Source organism: Cucurbita pepo, chromosome 16 (assembly GCF_057944985.1).
Source record: "Cucurbita pepo subsp. pepo isolate OVF chromosome 16, ASM5794498v1, whole genome shotgun sequence".
Classification (NCBI taxonomy): Eukaryota; Viridiplantae; Streptophyta; class Magnoliopsida; order Cucurbitales; family Cucurbitaceae; genus Cucurbita; species Cucurbita pepo.
In genome coordinates, this window is record NC_141813.1 from 6,214,380 (window position 1) to 6,228,510 (window position 14,131).

The 14,131-nt window shown below is 36.1% G+C and overlaps 5 non-coding genes across 5 annotated transcripts; 4 read left to right on the plus strand and 1 right to left on the minus strand.

Annotated features, from left to right (window-relative positions):
• Positions 1 to 3,540: 3,540 nt before the first annotated feature.
• On the plus strand, positions 3,541 to 3,612 carry TRNAP-AGG (transfer RNA proline (anticodon AGG)). Its single transcript has one exon. It is a non-coding gene; the product is annotated as a tRNA-Pro (tRNA).
• Positions 3,613 to 3,712: 100 nt separating this feature from the next.
• On the plus strand, positions 3,713 to 3,784 carry TRNAP-UGG (transfer RNA proline (anticodon UGG)). The gene has a single exon. It is a non-coding gene; the product is annotated as a tRNA-Pro (tRNA).
• A 5,351-nt stretch (positions 3,785 to 9,135) lies between these two features.
• On the plus strand, positions 9,136 to 9,208 carry TRNAA-UGC (transfer RNA alanine (anticodon UGC)). The gene has a single exon. It is a non-coding gene; the product is annotated as a tRNA-Ala (tRNA).
• A 134-nt stretch (positions 9,209 to 9,342) lies between these two features.
• Positions 9,343 to 9,415, plus strand: TRNAA-AGC (transfer RNA alanine (anticodon AGC)). The gene has a single exon. It is a non-coding gene; the product is annotated as a tRNA-Ala (tRNA).
• Positions 9,416 to 11,635: 2,220 nt separating this feature from the next.
• Positions 11,636 to 11,707, minus strand: TRNAC-GCA (transfer RNA cysteine (anticodon GCA)). The gene has a single exon. It is a non-coding gene; the product is annotated as a tRNA-Cys (tRNA).
• Between the last annotated feature and the right edge of the window lie 2,424 nt (positions 11,708 to 14,131).

The window sequence follows — 14,131 nt, forward strand, 5'->3', positions numbered from 1 at the left end:
AGCAACTAAAAATGATAGATCCACTACAAGGCATTTGGTCTAGTGGTATGATTCTCGCTTCGGGTGTGAGAGGTCTCGAGTTTGATTCTCAAAATGCTCCCAACAATTATATAAAATTGAAGCATGCAATATAATAAGATTTGAAATAGGTTTTTTTTAAACCTTGAACCAAGAAGTAATTGAGATGGATATTTGGAAAGAAAAAAAAAAGGAAGCTATATTTAATTATAATTTACAAGTGTCTTTATAACATGTTAATTGAAGAGAGCAAACAACAAGAATAAACACACAAAGGAAACTTGTGTATGTATGATTCTCTTCAAATCTTGGAGACTATGAGGATTCCTCTCCTTTCTTGACATAATGACTTACTTTTTCGGGACTTGGACCATAAACAGTCATCTACTCTTACTCCTACTCCCTTCTCTAAGAATCAACATAGCATAATCATTCCATGAAGGCCGAGGTAGTCTTATAAAAGAAGATGAGGCTACCACTTTCAAATCATTCCATGAGGACTTGAGAAAGTTTTGTAAAAGAAGATGAGGGTACCACTTTCTATTGCAGAATTTCTATGTGAATAGAGAATGAACCATATTCTTGGGAGACAAGATAGAGCCTCGAGCCTAACTTCAAAGGCATTACACAAATTGTTCTATGATATTTTTTCTAGGAACTCTTTGTTATGTTGTCCGCTGAAGGTTTCAAAAAAGGGACACAGATTCTCTATTGCACTGATCTCCCAATAGAAGTTTTACCTAGGTCATCTATCGTCACAACCCTTTTAAGGAAGATGCGCCCAAATAACCAGTGAACAATAACATTTAAAGAAGTTTCAGAGAGCGAGAAGAGGATTGTGATAAAAGTTGCCCTAGGTAAAACTTCTTTAAATGTCTTAGCCAACCATGACCTCATAATGAGGAGTCTCTTGGACAACAATAACATATGGACAACAAATGTCTTAGCCAATTGTGACGGTCATGATTGCTCAAGGCGTGTCGCCCAAATAATCGGTAAACAATAACATTGCACAAATAACCGCCTTGGACAACAAATCGTTTACAAGAATGGCTGAGACATGCACATGCAACCACAGGCAACATGCCTTGGGCAATCATGACTATGACATCTGCCCCCACACAATTTATTGGATGAGGCTGACTTTAGGTCTCTCGATGCGCTTCCAGCTGATCTCATAATGAGGAGTCTCTTCCAACCTACTAGGTGCTGTTGAAATCACTTCTCGGTTTGTTGAGTCTTCATGTCTTCTCTGTTCGTGTCTTTCCTACTTTCTTCCCTTGAAACTTTTTTCTTATTTGTGTGATGTCATACCACCTGCTTCTGCTTGATGTCTTTTGGGTCGAAATAATAACGTTTCAAGTTACTAACGTGGACAACAAGGTTAGTCCGCATCCATAAGAGCAATTGGATTCTATATGATGTCTTCATAATCTTATGGATAACTTTAACTAGTCCATAGTATTTTCACACCAGTTTTTGGTTCTTGTTTCTTTGAACTCGAAGTTTATCTGAACTTAACTTATATGAACTCTTTATGTTTCTTGAAATTATTGTGGTTGACGCTTCCGACTGACCCTTCTCTTCATCCGTCTAGATGATATTTCTGTGTGAACAGGTGTTGCTTCAGTGGTTTGTTTCTGTCTCCCTTCTTCAGTATCTAACCTTGTTTTTGTCTCTTCTGGTGGGGATAAATCCATTATCTGACCTTGTTTTGCATCGTGGTGTTCATGTAGTGGCAACAAGGTTTCTATTGAGGTTGGCTCACTCGAGCTCCCCTTTTTAATTACAACAGTAGCAGCAAGCCTAGATTCATCATGGCTATGATTCTTTCTCAACTGTAGTATCGACATCATTTTCAACCCTCTTGGTTGATGGATGTTTTTCTGATGATCATCGGGTTAGACTCCATTACTACTAGACATTTTGCTAGGGGCATGTAAATGACTTTGTGTTTCAGCAGGACGTTCATTCCTGACACGACGTCGAAGTCATCCATTTCAACTATCACTAAACAATTTGCCTAGTCCAAGGCTCTAGCTTGATTAGAGTTCTCATTGTGACTCCTAAGACAGGTAAAGCTTCCAATTTGACGGCGTTCATCTTTCCTGTATCTTGATGCCAAAGGATGTTAAAATATTTTGCATCTGTCTCCATCATGAGTTGTGGGTGGCTCTAGAGTTGACAATGGTGTTCCTTACTACTTTGTGCTTTACCCAAACCTCGACATACATAATATATATATATATATTCATTTAACTATAACACATATGGTCCATGAAAGAATTGTAACTCTTATGCTCATTAATATTATAAGGGCTACTACCTAAATTATAACCTAAAGTTGATAATTGATGTCCAATTAGCCAACCCTAAATTTGTAATCATTGTGGAGTGATTGAAATTACAATGGAAGTAGTTTAAACTCCTAGTACCTTAAAGGAAGTTGGTCTCTTCTAATAAAACACGAAGTTCTCTTTAATATCATTAATACAATTATGCTAGACATGAAACTACAACTGCGTTCAATTTAACTCCATTTTATTGTCATCTTGAATGACGTGTGAATATATATTCTTGATTTACCTTGATATTTCATATTAGTTAAGCTTTTTGCAAAATCACAATTAGACAACAACAAAGATGAACTTTGGTCTGTTTATTATTTTAAAGAAAATTTCTTTCTCCATCTTATTCCTAATAACTCTACAATGAAATTCATATTATGCTAAGAAACAAATTTTTTACTCGCAATAAGTAAAATATGCAACTTTAACTAAAATTTCATCTAAACAAATTTTATTGCAATACAACATAGATGACAATTATAGCCTTCAAACCAAAACTAGAGTAGTTGTGGTGAACGGGATAGAAACTCTAGTGTTCATCCATAATATACAACCACTACCTAAATTATGACCTAAAAATTTGAAAACATAAGTTGTAGTTGAAAATTACATAAAACAATCCCCTAAATCAAAGAACTCGTGTCTAATTAGTAAACCCTAAAGATAGTAGCTAACATAGAGTAATTGAAGCTCCACATGAAGTAATTTAAATTTAAAGTTCCAGTTACTTAACTAAAGTTTATCTCGTCTTTAATGAAGCATGAGTTGCACTTAAGTTCATGAAATATTTATAGACTCCAACTCTTAGTACTATTAATGCAATTATATTTCATATGAGTTTGTCATAAATCAAACTATGGTACATTCAATACAACTTCATTTTCTTGTCATACGAAGCAAAATAGAAGAATTAAATCAAACAAACTGACGAACTGAGCCGAATAAATCCAACCCAACCCAAACTGATTAGTTTGATTCATTTGTGGGTTGTAGTTTATTCGATAACACTTGCATATTAGAACAATTCAACATTACATGCCTTACTTACAAGTAAAATACTAGACCATCAACTTTTTGTTTTATAGTCCAACAACCGCTCAAGAAAATAGATTTCAAACTTGAGAGAAAAAATATATTGAGTAGGAGTTTAAAATGTTGCATTTTTTTTTAGAAAGGGCATTTGGTCTAGTGGTATGATTCTCGCTTAGGGTGCGAGAGGTCTCGAGTTCAATTCTCGGAATGCCCCTATGTTCATTTCTCAAAAGATGAGCCTTAGAGAAAGATAATGCTCTTATTAATATCATGTACTTGTGTACTCCACGATATATGTCTATAGTGCATAATAAGGGCATTTGGTCTAGTGGTATGATTCTTGCTTTGGGTGCAAGAGGTCTCGAGTTCGATTCTCGGAATGCCCCTCCAAAATATAAAAATGACAATTTTGAAACCCAAAAAAAAAAAAACAAAATGAAATAAAAATAGTTTACTCATCAATGGGGCCTAACCCAAAGGAATGCGTGGCAATGCACAACTTCAACTTATATAAATTTCATATATTTAGGCACGGAAAATATATAGACTAGCAACTAAGAATTATAGATCTGCTATAAAGGCATGTGGTCTAAGTGGTATGATTATCCTTTTGGGTGTGAGAGGTCTCAAGTTCGATTCTTAAAATGCCCCCAACAATATTATATCAAAATGAATTATGTAAGATAATATGATTTAAAATGTAGTTTTTAAACATTGAACCAAGAAGATGGTCTCGAGCCAGACTTCGAAAAGAGCATTACACAAATTTTTCTATTATTGTATTCTTTCTAGGAACTTTTCAATCAAATAGGTCATTTGTTGTCACAATCCTTTTAAGGAAGATGCGCCGAAATAACCGATGAAGAAGTTTCAGAGAGCCATAGGTTCGAATCCTGTCACCTTGAAAGGAAGATGCGCCGAAATAACCGATGAAGAAGTTTCAGAGAGCCATAGGTTCGAATCCTGTCACCTTGATGTGTTATTCTCAGGAGCCGAAGTGCAAAGCTCCGTAGTCTATCCGTGGTCAGGAAGGCAGGCATGTTGTCCACTGTCGTCACATAGGTCATCTGTCGTCACAATTCTTTTAAGAAAGATGCACCCAAATAACCGATGAAGAAGTTTCAGAGAGCCATAGGTTCGAATCCTGTCACCTTGATGTGGTATTCTCAGGGGCCGAAGTGCAAAGCCCCATAGCCTATCCATGGTCAGGAAGGCAGGCGAACCGCACACACTGAACAAAAAAAAAAAGATCTCCTTTTCTATCACACGTAGAATTGTCATTCTTTTGTCTTTTGAAACCCCTTACCTTATCAGTCATCAGGCAGGTTTTTGGTATCATATATCGAGATAATTATTATGAAAAAGCTATTCCACTAGTGTGACTTAGATACCCTTTCTTTGTGTTATCGGTCAGGCTATTCAAGACTCCTTCGGCATCAATGTGCTCCAATGAAAGAGATCAGACCCTTTCCTGAACTAGAACCGGGCACAAAATGCCGAGGAGAAAGTCGAAAGCGAGCTCTTTTCGCGTATACGCAATCTCGAAACCCAATTAGCTCAAGGACTGTCTCCTCAACCCTGGCAAGTATGAGTGCTTGGTAAGAGAGAATGTCGAATGAAAAAGACATTCGATTACGGCAACATTCGCAATTACCAAAGTGCACTAAACCTAGTAGAGATCTTCGACCTAACGATAATGGAACTTCAAGCCCATTTAATCAATCCGCTTTGTACTTTATTGTTGACCGAATCGGATGCACGCCAGGCCTAAATTCTCTCTCAGTCTCCCGGAGACGAAAGGAAGATCAGATCCGAAGTTTACGAATCGAAGAAAAAGTGGATCTGAGTTCTACACGCTTTCATTTTCAAAAGCTTCGCTTGCCTGCGGTACTTTATTCAGGATGTGCAACAATACGGTCATCTCTCAGCCGTGTATAGAGAATTCCTTGATCATTTCCTTGGCGGATAACACAAATGAAATCGCTTCCCTGACCGTCCATCTTATGAGTCCATTCTTGTCTTGTTGGTTGTTGTACTATTCTATACCTCTCTCGATTGATAGAAAGATGTTCAGGAGCTGGGAGGGCCTATCGTGAGGGAACTTCCCTTTTCACGGTAGACAAAGGTAAAGCGGGAGCTGCATATGTCCACTGTGATCAAGGCAGAGCGACTCCATCTTTAAAAGATGTTGGTTTTATCGAAACTGTTAGATCCGCTTTCGTTAAAGAAAAAAATAGAGCTCTTGGTTTGGCCGATGTCGATTCGTATGGCAATGCGTACTCGACTCATGATGAGGATTCTGCGTTTCATACTGCTGCTATGAGCCGAAAGAGCTGGTAAGCTATCTCGCTAAACGAAAGGAAAAAGCACGTAGTAGACGAAACCTTAGACTTCTATAGGACTTATAGCATTGCCTGGTGAGCTCGCCGTTGAGGGTTGGCCTTACAGGAGATCGAGCAGCCTTTCTTTCCCTACCTGGTATGCTTTCCCGCTTATTGTGCAACTAGCCAACTAGCCAAAGATAGAGGGAGAGAGATCATGTCAATCAATTTGTATGTGCATTTTGTCCGTCCTGTACTTGCCTGCTTAGCTTTCTTAGCCAACATCTCTGGTTTCTCCCGAACCAAGAGGTCCTGCTTATCCATACCCAAAAGTCACACTTTCAGCCGAAAGACTGATTTTTTTCATAAAGTCGGTTCATAGATCAAGAAAGAATGAAGCAGCTTACAGGGACAGTTATGCGATACGTCTTTTCATACTCGCCTTTTCTTTAACCCTACTATCAACCTAGCCATTCTCGCTTGTTGCTTTAAGGGGTCTCCCCACTGTAGATTACTCGGATTAGTTCTCGCGTCCCTGTGCCAAAAAGAATGGGCGAGTTTGGTTTGAATGTTCATCGATTGGGTGGATCCATATTCTCCGGGGGGGGGGGGGGGGTGAGACAAGGTGTAGCGCAGTCTAGTCAGCGCATCTGTTTTGGGTATGTTGTCCGCTAAAGGTTTTAGGAAAGAGGGTACAAATTTTCTACATAGGTCATCTGTGGTCACAATCCTTTTAAGGAAGATGCTCCCAAATAATTGGTGAAAATTAGCCTTTAAAGAAGTTTAACAAAGCAAGAAGAGGCAGAACAGAGAATAGGAGTGAGTCGTGCAAGGAAGAAAGAACTAGTAGGTTTAATTTGTGTTCGTTTGAACTAAAAAATGAACCAAAATTTTTCAAACGAACCCAAATTTAAAACTCACTAGGCCAAAGTCCATATGTGGTAAAAAAAAAAAACCTTCCGTGGCCCAACCCTTATTCGCAGTCCGCATCCAACAATTTCTTTTTCAACCTACACGTATGCTCCAGGCCAAACTCACGTAACTAGTCAGAAGATGCGGCCCACAACTGAACGGAAGACAAGTGTCACAATCGCACTCTTGCAGTAGTGAGACAATGATTATGTGACATTTGTTCTAATCCAATGAACAAGTCAACCATGCAAAATTTAGACTGAACGAACAATAGCAGTGTATGCTCGAATCACGTTTAGAAGAAATATTTTAGAAAACGTGAGCGAGGAAATACATTCGAAACAATTTCAATTAAAGCAATGTTATAAGCTAAAAGTGAAGAAACAACAACTGGTCACGTTCTCCTATAGTACATTTTGGGACATTTTAGTCCTGATACTGTAGATATGATTTTGAGGACTAATCATACACCCCTTATTGGCACAACAATAATAGTAAAGGTCTATCTAAGATGAAAGCAAGTAAAACGTGTTTGGAATGAGCATGCCACCATGAACCACAAATCGTTTACAGGAATAGTTGAGACATCTAACATGCAGCCACAGGCAACATGCCTCGGCCAATCATGACCGCGACATCTGCCCTTACACAATTTGTCAATATCTCTATCAACCGACTCTTCATAAACTCAACGTTGTAGGATGAGGCTGACTTTAAGTCTCGCGATGCGCTTCTAGCTGATCTCAGGATTGAGAAGTCTTTTCCAACCTACTAGGAGCTATTGAAAATCACTTGATGGTTTGTTAACTCTTCAAGTCTTCTCTGTTGGTGTCTTTCCTAGTTTCTTCGCTTGAAACAATTTCTTCTTTGCATGACGTCATACCACCTGCTTTTACTTGATGTTTTCTTGGTCGGAATAATAACATTTCAAGTTACTTACGTGGACAACAGGGTTAGTCTGTATCCATAGGAGCAATTGGATCCTATATGATGTCTTCCTTATCTTGTGGATAACTTCGACTAGTCCATAGAATTTTCGCACCAGTCTTTGGTTCTTGTTGCTTTGAACTCAAAGTTGATCTAACCTTAACTTATCATAACACTCTATTTTCTTTGAAATTATCGTGGAAAGTACGGGGATCAATACCTTGCATCTCCAATTGAATTGATTACTAAATATATTATTTCTTTTCAATTTTTTCTTATTTAGGACAAAATGAGGCGGGATAGTTTTTCATTTTCACTATTACTGATGACGAGATGTTTAGGACTTTGTGACATAAGAATTGTGGGGATATAGCTTAGATGGTAGAGCACTCGCTTTGCATGTGAGAGTTATGGGGATTGATATCCTGCATCTCTAGATTTTCTTCATTTTCACTATTATTGATGATGAGAAATTAGGGTTTTATGATGCAAGAATTGTGGGGATGTAGCTTATGATGGGAAATTTAGGGTTTTATGATGCAAGAATTGTGGGGATGTAGCTTAGATGGTAGAGCTCATTTAGCATGCGAGAGGCAAAGGGATATCCCCATCTCCAAAAGAAACTATTTGTTATTAATATTTTACTTCTATTCAACCTTTCCTTATTTATGACATAATTAGCGGAGATATTTTTTCATTTTCACTAGAATTGATGACGGGACATTTAGGGTTTTCTGATATAAGTATTGTGGGAATGTAGCTTATATGGTAGATTGCTTGCTTAGCATGCGAGAGGTATGGGGATTGGATCAATACCCCATATCTCCAAAAGAAACTATTCGTTATTACTATTTTATTTCTATTCAATTTTTCCTTATTTATGACATAATGAATAGCGTTATTTTTTTTTATTTTCCTTATTATTGATGACGAGATGTTTAGGATTTTGTGACATAAGAATCTTGAGGATATAGCTTAGATGGTAGAGTGTTTGCATCAAATGTGAGAAGTACTGGTATCGAAACCATGCATCAACAAAGGAAACGATTACTAAATAAATTAGTTCTTTTAAATTTTTCCTTACTTACGACATAATGAGCGGGGATAGTTTTTCATTTTCAATATCATTGATGACGGGAAGTTTAGAGTTTTTTAATGTAAAATCATGGGACTGTAGCATGCGAGAGATACGGGGATCGATACCTCGCATCTCCAAAAGAAACTATTTGTTATTACTATTTTATTTCTATTCAATATTTCCTTATTTATGACATAATGAGTAGCGATATTTTTTCATTTTCACTATTATTCATGATGAGAAGTTTAGGGTTTTGTGACGTAAAAATTGTGGAGATGTAGCTTAGATGGTAGAGAGCTCGCTTTGCATGCGAGTTGTACTGGGATTGATAACCCGCATCTCCAAAAGAAAGTATTTAATTTGTTATTATTTTTTTTCATTTTCACAATTATCGATGTCTCGCATCACCAAACCAAACTATTTGTTAATATTTTGATATTTTTTTATTTTCACTATTATTGATGATGTGACATTTAAGGTTTTATGATGTAAAAATCAAGGGGGTGTAGCTCAGATGGTAGAGCGCTCGCTTTGCATGCGAGAGGTACGGGGATCGATACCCCGCATCTCCAGAAATAAGACTATCTATTATTAAAAATATATTATTTCTTTTTCCTTATTCATGACATGTTGGGTAGAGCAATATTTCTTCATTTTCACTATTATTGATGATGGAAAATTTAGGGTTTTGTGATACAATGATTGTGGGGATGTAGCTCAGATGGTAGAGCACTCGCTTAGCATGCGAGAGGTATGGGGATCGATACCCCGCATCTCCAAAAGAGAGAAATTATTTTTTTAAGTATGAGTTAATTTAACATGTTATGTATAAGGTGGGTATGAGAGAAAAAAAAAAGATACTTATATAAGGATTTATATCATTATGGCTATGCCATTTTATAGATAAAAGAGAGTAATGTCCGAGAAGCACATATAGAGAGAGGACTTATTGTAAGTAAAGAAAGCAATCTAGTAGTTATACTGCTTATGGAGAGGGAATTTGAAGAATTCCACAAAAGATAAGAGCTTATAGGATGGCGGTAGCGTCCGATGCATATGACGGAACTTCTTCACAATTGCAATATCTGACCAATGAATGTTATTGTCATTTATAGCTTCTATCACAATAATATAAAATTTGAGGTCAAAACCTATATGGGACTGAAAAGACCATTCACCACACGCTTGTAAATTAAATTATATCTACCACCTCTGAAATTTTCCACGGCAAACCTTCCAACAGCTTGCACTTCTTCATCATTGACATCCTTAATTGGAACTAGATTTTAAGGCAAATCTTCTCCACGACTCACTTTGGAACATTTTGATAGATAGTTTCAACAAACTTACTTTGCTCGTGAATACTTTGGAGTTCAATATTTATAGTTGGAGAACGCTATTCAAATTGATATGGTCGAATCTTACAACAAAGTCTAATTGAGCCTCCCTCTATTAGGAGATAGCTTCGAATCAAATTCTTTAGTTTGGCCAATGGTTGCATTGTTTTAGTCAAACAACCAAGACTAATGTATTACCAATAGTATAAACATTTTGTACGTGTATTTTCTTACATATTAACAATTGTATACAAATAATAATTAAATTTATGAGTAGAAGTTTGGATGGAGTTTTATTAAATAGGTAATCTTAAATTATATCTAAAAATATGGTTCGTTATTTGATTATTTTCTCTTGAGTGAATTTTAAGTGAAACACATTCTCTACCCAAGTAATTGCAAGATGCAAGCTTCACACTAAGAGGAATCAAAGTCCCAAGTATTGAGTTTTCTCTTGAACTCGTAAAAAGAGCGGTGTACCGGTTTGATCCTGAGTCGTGGAAAGGAATGAGTTTGCTCTTGCAGTCGTAAAAAGAGCGGTGTAGCGGTTGGGCTCTGATCCGAGGAAAGAGTCAGAAAGTTTTATTCAAATTCCCACTATAAAACTATGGTGTTATATTTCTAACCCTTTTCCTATTTAAGTTCTAAATTATTGTAAAGTTTTATTGCATGGTATCAAGTTTGATTGTTATTAAAAAAAAATTTAATAATTAGATTGTTGAAACCCTATTCACCCCCTCTAGGGTTGTCATATCGATCCAACATTATCCTTCCACCAATAGGAGCAAAGGCAACGTTACTATGTGAAAGTTTCATGTCATTTATTCAACAATAAGGGTGTTAGCATGCATTTGGAAATGAACCCATATTTAAAAATTTTAGATAAAATAGAAAAGAATTGTTATCTCAAAGACAATGATACTATGTGAAACTAGCCTCAAGATGCTTCCTTAACTCTTAGGGGCGGTAAACCAACGGTTCCTTCACCCAAGACCCATGGCCCAACTCCCAACATGGAAGGGATAATCTAGAGAATCATTCCAAGAACCCTAACGGATGGGTTACAAACTCACATTATCAAGCTCGACAACAAACAATGTCACTGGCAAATTTAGGAAGACTACATGAAATTACGAATATATCAATGTAGGAGGAGTAAGTGAAAACAAAAAGGGAGTCATGACCCATTTTCGGTGGGTTCTCGAGGCACGGATTGCAAGTTAAAACAGGTTGAAAACAAAGTAAAATGTGGGTTCTCGAGGCACGGATTGCAAGTTAAAACAGGTTGAAAACAAAGTAAAATGTTTTCTCGAAATAAAAAAAGAATTAAAATATAATGAACATATATATTTACATTATATTCGAAATAGAGTTTATAGGTTCATAGTACAAAATAAGGGAAATGTTGAAAAAAATAATTTTAAAACATAAAAGATAGTTGGTGTTGTTTAATTGTAAGTTGGGCAACTACTCTTAGTTAAATGAAAGGAAAACATGGAGTGAGTACAAAGTTGACTAATTGTATGTTTTTAACCATGTTCGGGTGCTGGATACCACACTCTTTTCTTAATGTACATGAAATCGGTAATTATTCTTATTTCTTTTCCCTTTAGACACTCGGTGGCCGGGAGTAAATCGAACAAAGTGTCTGTCCAAAATAAAAGGGCCCAACCAGATTTAAACTGGTGACCTCTTGATCTGCAGTCAAATACTCTACCACTGAGCTATGGACCCATTTTGCATGATTTCAACTTTAGTGACTCCTTCTACCGAGTGTCAATCCAAAAGTATAAAAAGTGTCTGTCCAAAATAAAAGGGCCCAACCAAGTTCAAACGGGTGACCGGTCAAATTCTCTACCACTGAGCCATGGATCCATTTTGTAGGATTTTAACCTTAGTGACCCCGTAGACATAGTGTCGGTCCAAAAAGTGTAACAAATTTCTATCCTAGATAGAAGGGCCCAACTAGGTTCGAATTGGTCACCTCTTGATCTGCAATTAAATGCTCTAACATTGAGCTATGGTCCCATTTTGTATGATCTCAACCTTAGTGACCCCTTCTACAGATAATCGGTCCAAAAGTGACCCTACCGAATCGACTATGGACCAATTTTGTATAAATTGGTGGATTACCTATCGGGAATTAAACACAGGTCGTTAGATTCAAAGTCGAAAGTGCTAACCACTACACCATAGAACCACTCGTTAAACTTTATTTTGGCAGCGATTTTGATAAACGTCAACAACGCTGGATTTTGCAAAGCTAGAGGTCGTAGTATGCTTACAGACTTTCACAAGGTGTTTTCAACTTCTTTTATAGGTAATTGAACTTTTGAGTCCATGCAAATGATTGGTTGGATTAGTATGAGTTTAAGAAGACTGAGGAGAGAAGAGAGACTTTGTTAGAAACTCACCCATAGGTAATCTCCCAAGATGTTTTCAACTTCTTTTATAGGTAGAATTTTAAAATCAAACCACAACAAAATTTACTTCTATCTAGCAAAATTATTTTTTGTTTGAAACAAGATTATAGATAAATTTAAAATCCAAGAAAACCGATCTGAGTTTGATATTATTTGATTTTGGGTATGGACACAACTAGCTGATTTCTTTTGATTACATTAATGAATGTATGTAGATGTTTAAAGTGTTGATCTTAATGGTTTTAGAAAATATCAACACATCATCAATATAAACTATCGAATTTTTTTGAAAGGATTGAAAATATCATTCATAATCTTCTGAAATTCGGATGGAGCGTTTTTTAGCCTAAATGACATGACGTTCCCCTCATATTTTCTAATTGGACATTAAATGCTATTTTATATTTGTCCTTTTAAGAAATTAGAATTTTCCGAAATCCCAATTTCATGTCGAATTTTATAAAAACATTTGACTCTAAATTCTTTTTATCAAATCATTTTTGTTTTGGATTGGATATCTTATTTATTCTAAAACCTTATTCATTTGTAGTTAATTGCTGGTATCAGAATTTCTGGTTTCTTTTCACCATGTTGTTAACCTAAAATGTCAGAAATGACCACCTGCTCTTTGGAGACCTTATCAGCTTCCTCAAAATATCACCTAAAATGTCACAGTATTTAGTGTTTGATACTTTTTGACTTAACCCTAGGGTTCTATTTACGGTGAACTTGTGATTATTTTTGTCAAATTATATATTTGAATACCTAATACATTAAGATATAATATCTTATTTAAATAATATTAAAATGTGGTAGAATATCATAATATATGTTTAATTAATATGAATATCATTCAAATTTCAAATATATATTTTTATTTAATGTTTATGATACACATCAATTATTTTAATATTTAACATATCAAATACGTTAATAGATATTATACTTCAAGACTATAGGAACTTTCTCAGAGGACCTAAGAGTTACATCGGCCCACAATGCATCTCATGGACGATGCAAAACTATGGTGGCGCTTGAAGGTGAATTGTATAAAAAACTGGTCATGCACCAAAAAATTATGGGAAGACCATTGATGGAATTGAAGCAATCGACGCTCCCCTGTATGGGTTTCCAATCAAAGACCTAATGTTTGATGTTGACTCTTTTGAAGAAAGAGTCACGTGATCGAACAACAAGAAACGTGGCGGTATCTCTGAGAACTCTATCACACACATAAAAAAAACGTGTCGAAGACATTACACAGAAAATCTGACTTTCATCGAGGAGACCCGAGTTTGATTCTCGACAATGAAATTTTATTTTCTTATTTCTTTTATTTTATAGTTTCATCTTTTGTCACCAATTATATTTAAACTTTACCTAGGTTTGAGAAGCACTATAATGGATGAGTTCAATAGTATCTTAAATTCAAAAGACTTTTATGAACTTGATTTGAGAGGCACTATAATGGTCAAGTTCAATAGTACCTTAGATTAAAAAGACTTTTATGAACTTTGAACCTTTAATAGTGTTATGTCATAGATATTTGGTTCAATTTCAACAAGTGAGGTTGAGGTCATTCAAATGGTTAATGTGATAATTCGGTCATTTTCAAGGTCTCTTTTAGTGAACGCCATCATGGCTGAGATGACTGAGATGAGCACCAGAGTGAGTTTGACAAGGAGGGTCGTAGAGAACCACACCCAAAGCCAAGCTCATGTTGGGCTTAACAAAC